Genomic DNA, 6,995 nt, shown 5'->3' with positions numbered 1-6,995 from the left:
ATAAGCAATTTGAATGGTTGATGCTTTGGGACGCGATAACTTTAGTTCTAATTAAGTGAAAGTGATGAAATTTGGTGTATAATTTCATTACATCAATACCTTGACTAAGTGCAATAATGAGCATTTTCTGCTCGTGATAAGCAGAGCGATAAGCAATTTGATTGGCCGAGACTTGGGAACACAATAACTCTCCTTCTAATTGAGTTAGAATGTCCACACTTGGCGTAGGTGTCTATTAGGTCAACACCTTGATGGAGTTCGAAGATGAGAATTTTCTGCTTAGAGTAAGCAGAGATAAGCAATTTGATTGGTTGATGCTTTGGGACACGGTAACTTTAGTTCTAATTAAGTGAGAGTGAGGACACTTGGTGTATAGCTTTATTACATCAATACCTTGACTAAATTCGATGATGAACATTTTCTGCTGAGGGTAAGCAGAGAGATAAGCAGTTTGATTGGTCAAGACTTTGGAACACAATAACTCTCCTTCTTATTGAGCTAGAATGTTCAAACTTGGTGTAGGTGTTCATTAGGTGAATGCCTGATGGAGTTCGATGATAAACATTGTCTGCTTACGTTAAGCAGAGATAAGCAATCTGATTGGTTAATGCTTTGGGGCATGATAACTTTAGTTTTAATTAAGTGAGAGTGATGAAACTTCGAGTATAGATTCATTATATCTTTACCTTGAGTAAGTTCAATGATGAGAATTTTCTGCTTAGGCTAAGGAGCGATAAGCAATTTGAATGGTCAAGACTTTGGAACATAGCAACTCTGTTTTTAATTGAGGTAGAATGTTTAAACTTAATGTAGATGTTCATTAGGTTAATGTCTTTACTGACTTCAATGATTAACATTTTAAGCTAAAACTAAGCAGAGCTAAGCAATTTCATTGGTCGATGCTTTGGGACAAGATGAATTTGATTCTATCTGATAGAGAGTGATGAAACTTAGTGTATAGTTGATAATCTGTTTGATTGCTTGATACTTTTGAAAAAAATAAATGTGCGATTAATGAATATGTGTCATCTATTTATTTTGGGATTTTGGCGGGGAACATCAGCCTCACTGTTGGCTTGTTTCAGGTAAGAGATCTGAGTTATTCAAATACAGTTTAGTATCTAATATGGGCAGCTATGTTTCTATACATTTTATGCTAGAGTATGCTGGACAAACTGATAACTTGTTAAAATTCATGATTATAAAATAAATTTGCTGTATTGTGTGTGTATATATATATATATAATGTGATAAATGATTTGAACTATGGTCGGCATCCATGGAGACCGCAGCATGATATCTTGCGTCATAGAGGTGTATACTACCTCCATTTTTCCACCACGCTTTTACCACGTTTATGGCGATCTTGACGCGCTCTGAGACCATTTTTCATCGCCGTAGCTGCGCAGTAAGGACGACACCCCGTTCTGACGGGGGTATATCGTTCTACTATTCTGCATCCGCAGGGCTAATGAAGACGGAATCATACTAGAAACTGGATAGATAAATATAAATAATGCTGGTACAATTGAGATATCGGAATATGTTGATCAGTTATTTGTTTTTATTAATTTATTTTTGATATTATTCAAGTAATCTAGAAATAACAGCAGTAGAATAAAAGCTGTTGATAGGGGCAAAGATAGATCCATAGCTCTTATCGACTACAAAATAGAACATGTAAACCCCCAGTTCAGTTCATTCATTCCTGCATGATGTAGCGTAACCTACGATGGTTCTAGCAAAATTATGTATATTTGTGTCTTGCAGAAAGAGACTAAGGCGATAATCAATCTGTTTCACAGAGGTATTGCGAAAGCGGCTTCTTATGCCTCAATATAAGATGACTGGCTTTTATAAGTTCAAATGCATTCTACAGGTGACATCACATCACGCAGCATCAATCATTGGCTCGAGCGTTGTTTACATAATGTCAATTCGTCTGGCAGTATGACACCTGTTACTCATTTTATATACCCATTTACACTAAATAAGAAATATTTTTTTATCCAGATATACTTCAAACACCTTTATTTAATTTTCTAATATTTAAAAAGAATTATAGAATTTAATTTGCAGAAGGAAAAAAGTTAATATTGTGAGCTAATTAACCCACACCAATGTCATCCCTCTCAATGATTGTTGCAGCCTAGAGAATGTTCACTGCTGATCAGTGCACAGGAATCTGACCTTCTATCCGTATATATATGCATACACCATGCATATATATACGGATAGAAGGTCAGATTCCTACAGAGCTCGGTAAGGGACGCAAAAAAAAAAAAAAAAATAATAATAATAACCGGCGCGCGCCGGATAAATAACTGGCGCGTGCCGGATAATTTCCAATAAGAAATAGAATGAAATTGGGTTTAAATTCCTACTGTTCTGCTCCTACTGGACTAATCAAGATGGGCATACGCCATATATAGTGTGTACTATGAGGAAAAGTTTGCCCAGGCAGCGGTACTACAGCTTACTCTCATGTCAAATTCCAAATGCCAGGGGATCATTTACGTGCATGCCAATGTGGACACCAGACCTCGCTATTTCGTCCCATCCCAACTACTGTACGTTGACCGTAGACTCGCTATCCAGGAGACCCCTTGTTCCATCACTGTTTTGGCCGAGAAAGTTCATCGGCATTTTCCAGAGTGGTTCCTCCTGCACCATTGATTGACAAGGAGGAACCACGCCGGAAAATCACGAGGAACTTTCTCGGCCAACGCAGGGATGGAACACGGGACCACCTAGATAGCAGGCCAACGTCTTATTAACTGAACCACGTTGGGTAGCCAAATAAGGTCTGACATTGAATCAAGTGACGTGGTTTTGATTCCTGTCTTGTACGTGGCAAAAGGAGGGTCGGGTCGCCTGTTCAACCGTTTTCTTTCGGGTCTTCTGGTTTCCTCCTACTGCTAATTACCCCTTCGCACAACACAAGAGAATTATTAAAATAAAATGTAAGCATATGTTAGCCCCGAAATGACCTAGTTTGTGTCGAGTAGACGGTAAACCCCACCTGTCTGTTAGTGGAAAATTTTTAAAAAAATATCTGGCGTGCGCTCGATAATAACTGGCGCGCACTGGATAAATAACTGTTGCGCGCCGGATAAATAACTGGCGCGCACTGGATAAATTTAATGGGCTCTTCCATTAAATGGCAACAACGATTGGATAATTGCTCGATAGTTTCCGCCAAATAGCGAAAATTACCGAAGTAATCACATGCAATTACGTGCATGTTTTTGTTTATGCGTCCCCATTTTGGACTATTGAATTGAAAGCAAAAACAAAATGGATAGTAATACAAAGTCAGACGAATAATCAATCCTTTTTAGCCAACATATTGACGATGGAATAGATGTGAATGCAAATATCGACGAGGATCTATCCAAAGCCTGCAGAAAATTTGATACAAAAGGCATTCTTTTCCAAGAATTCTTACAGTGAACCAAGGTTTTCGGTATGTTCAGAGAAGGATTTGACCGACTGTTTTAAGTGGACTGTACCCAAAAATACTTTACAAAGGAACTCTTAGGCGATAAATACTTTCAAGTCTTGTAGTGTGTGGAGAAATAATCGCAATGTCAATGTGGACGGAAAGGAAATTCTGAAAGATGTCTTAGACATGGATAACCGATCTAGATACATGTACATGTATGTCGATAAGTACGCCGTCTATATATTTCGGTCCTGAATGTTAGAAACTGTACCATAACAAATTTTAAAATACAGATGTGACGTCACCCTTTGATGTTGGCGTACCATTATTTCAAATAATCGCACGGGCAACTTGCCAATAGTACTTTATTCATACCAGTGAGATATTGGACTAGTGTGACGTAAAAGCTCGTGCGGAGTGTCAGTATTTTAAGATGTTTAATGGTCTCGAGCTTACGACATTGCGTAATATATTGTAAAAACATTCGGGCCTACGGCCCTCATGTTGTTACAATATATTACTTAATGTCTCGCTCTCGACCATTAAACAATACTTAATTGTCAAAAGAATAAAAATTTATATCTGTGTTTTTTTTTTGTATTATTTCGATCATCTACGTCATCAGCGGTTGATATGAGCCGAATATATTGACCTGAGATGACGTCATTAGCGGTTGATATGAACGAATATATCAACCTATGATGATGTCATGACAGGTTGTTATGAGATATAACTGCTATGGACATCAAAGTAAAAACTACCGCCAGTTGTATATGAGGAAATAACAACCCTTCTCTTGGTAAATAATCAGATACAACTATCGGTTAGACAGTTAAAGAGGCTTTTGCGAGGTGCAGGACTTGGCAGAAGAAAGCATTATTCTAGTTTACTGGGGGTTGCTCAATATATTCAGGAAGAGTTACATCGAAGTGGCCAATGCCATGGATATCGATGGATGCATTTAAAATGTATACAAAGTGGTTATACTATACAAAAAGAATACGTTCGAGTAATACTGAAACTTTTAGATCCGGTGGGTGTGGAATGTCGCTTGCGTTGTAGACTTAGGAGAAGACAGTATAACGGAATAGGGCCAAACTATGTGTGGCACGTTGATTCGTACGGTAAGCTTAAACCATTTGGATTGTGCATTAATGGTTGCATAGATGGATTTTCTCGATATATCGTTTGGCTTCGGGTTAACCAAACATCCAGTGATCCCAAAGTTATTGCCGGATACTATATGGATGCAGTTAATTGTGGTGCCCCGTTCACTATCCGCGGGTACTGAAAATGGCTATGTTGCTGAAATGCAGTGTTTTTTACGTAGACATGGTAATAATACAAACAGATCTTATATACGGAACTAGTCAACACAACCAGAGAATAGAATCATGGTGGAGCATTTTAAGAAAGGAAAATGCTGAATTTTGGATATCACTTTTTAAACAACTCAAAATCGATGGTCATTATAGTGGAAGCTTTATTGATAAAAGCTTGGTCCAGTTTTGTTTTATGGAAATAGTACAGGTGAGTCACCCTATCCACCCAATATGGCACCCCGGTACTCTATATTGCTGTATGACGTTAAGTACCTATACAGTTTACTTTTTGAAAAACTTGCCGCTTTTAGAAAAAAGTTCTCAAATTTGCGTCGTTCGAAGAGTGTGTATAATTTTCATTCTAAAGTTGTCCAAAAAAAAACAGCTTCAGACTTTTAAAGCTTTGTATGATAAAACATTCTTTCAATGCGTCGTCATGGGCGACGCCATTGGTAATCTGGGAACTTGAAAATAGTTCCAATAGTTCCATTTTCTGTAGCATGAAATTATATAATTTTCTACAGAATTTGGGGAACCTCCAGGAAATAATGGTCCCATATATTCTGTAGTACAAATCCCATAGTTTTTCCAAGAGAATATATGCTAAAATTTCTAAAGGAAAAAATAAATTATTCTATAGTGTTTTCTATAGTAAATTCTTTTATCTTTTTGTCTTTAATCAAGTTTTGTGAACAGACTGCACAGTTGTTCCACTGTCTTAAGTTTTTTGTTAATACTAACTTCTATGAAGTTGTTGTACATGTACATTGAGTTTAAAATTCAAAATTCAGCCAATCAACAAACAGTTTTCTCTTGGATTAACCTTAATGAATCCGTTAGCTAACGGATAATGAAATTGACTTTCCAGCAACAGGAATTTAACGATCATCAGAGTTTAACGGATCGTTAAAATAACTTAGTTTTGAGCAACCGGTCCCAGGGCAGTAAATCATAGTTATCATGGTGCCGCCAAAAACGGTGTCTTTATTTGTTAATTAAAAGCGAAATGGGTTTTCCTTTTGTAGATGACTTCGGTAGTAATCAAAATACCACAGTATGGCTTAACCAGTATATTTATTGTAATTGTTATTCAATATGCGTTCAGTATTACCTGATATTAGCTACCAACATCCTTTTTTTTTTAGAAGGAATTAGATGATATAGTCAAGGTTTGGAACTGCCATAGGATCCGACCATCGCAATATACTACCAATGGATGTCCGTGTATTTTATACAATGCCCCTGAATTGTTTGATACACACGATTGCCTGATTTCTGTAAGGGACGATGAAGTGACAGCATGTTTTGAGGAATGTGTCTGCCATAAAATACCATGTGATCAAGAAATCTACCAACTTGCTAATCTATACATAACAGAAAATAGTTTGAAGAAACCGACAGATGCATTTGAAGCTCTTAATGTGTACATGTTTTTGAGAAATCTATTCCTGATGGATCTTTAATAATAAATAAGAAAAAGACTAACCCCCAATAATAGAAGTTAAGGGCCATAAACCTGATTAATTTGCCAAACTATATTGAAACTATACTGTATCGAATCTGAAATTAAATAAATTCAGTATTAAAGTTATCCCAAATCATATTTTGTTAAAATGCAAAGCTCAATAAAAAAAAACTTTATGTGTGTGTGTGTGTGTGTGTGGAGGGGGGGGGGGGCGTGCTTTACAGATATGTACAAATCGACGTTTGAAGTAGAGTGAGTGGAGAGGGGAGGGAGAATCTTTATTAATAATGATAATAATAATGAGGTTTTTTTTATATAGCGCGGCTTATCCATAAAAATGCTTAAGGCGCTTACAAGGTATGAGGCTTATCAATTTCACAATTTTCAGAGAAATGGGGATTAAAGTCCACTCGACACAAACTAGGTCATTTCGGGACTAACATATAGTTTCATTTTTTTCAATAATTCGCTTGCGCGTAGGGGTCTTTATCAGTGGGAGGAAATCGGAGGACCCGAAGAAAACCCACGAGGTTGGACATGCGACCCTTCTCCTTGTCACGTCAACCGGGGATTCGAAACCACGTCAGTTGACTCACTGACAGACTTTATGATACAGCACGCACGTGCTAACCATTCACCTTTATGATACAGGCTTTATGATACAGCACGCAACCCCCAATTTTCAGTTGTAGTTTGAGTTGAAAAGCAATCTTTTGAGTTTTGACTTCGTGAGAACAAACCGGATGAACCGGAGAAAACCTAC

At 37.3% G+C, this 6,995-nt stretch overlaps 1 pseudogene; it reads left to right on the top strand.

The window, feature by feature from the left end:
• The first annotated feature begins 4,128 nt into the window (after positions 1 to 4,128).
• LOC126828405 (uncharacterized) lies at positions 4,129 to 6,338 on the top strand (annotated as a pseudogene).
• Positions 6,339 to 6,995: the final 657 nt, after the last annotated feature.

Source organism: Patella vulgata, chromosome 7, assembly GCF_932274485.2.
Source record: "Patella vulgata chromosome 7, xgPatVulg1.2, whole genome shotgun sequence".
Classification (NCBI taxonomy): Eukaryota; Metazoa; Mollusca; class Gastropoda; family Patellidae; genus Patella; species Patella vulgata.
The sequence above is the reverse complement of the archived record's forward strand: the minus strand, read 5'-3'. Positions and strand labels throughout refer to the sequence as shown.